Source organism: Fragaria vesca, linkage group LG4 (genome assembly GCF_000184155.1).
Source record: "Fragaria vesca subsp. vesca linkage group LG4, FraVesHawaii_1.0, whole genome shotgun sequence".
Taxonomy (NCBI): Eukaryota; Viridiplantae; Streptophyta; class Magnoliopsida; order Rosales; family Rosaceae; genus Fragaria; species Fragaria vesca.
Window position 1 is genome coordinate 8,076,503 of NC_020494.1, and position 507 is coordinate 8,077,009.

Genomic DNA, 507 nt, shown 5'->3' on the forward strand with positions numbered 1-507 from the left:
TCCTTGTAGTTATGTCTCATAGAGACATTGAGTGCTTCGCAGATAGTGGAACTATCCACAACATTCTAAGGAACCATGTTAAGTTTTAAAGACATTCCTGCTAATGGTTTTCATTTGAAAACACATTGTGAGAATGAACAAGAATTCTTTTGTGTATACCTCCTCATGAATGCGAACTGAAGCGCATCTTAGAGAAATTCATGAGTCAATCTAGTGAACTGTATGTCACTACGATTCGAATATCGAATCCCATGTTGTCGCCATACATGATATTTGGGACACCGACTCATATAGGCTTTGGTTTGACCAAATTGGTCAACCTGGAAGAGATATAATGGTCCAAATTTTGAGAAAATCTCATGGACATCCATTCTTCCGTTCAAAACGAAGACATTCGAGATCTAGCATCACCATGAAACATGGTGGTGACCCGGGGGACATTGAGGTCACCCGAACACGACTCCAACTTCCTGGAGGTCGTCCGGTCAATTCCTCAAGCAATTGAGG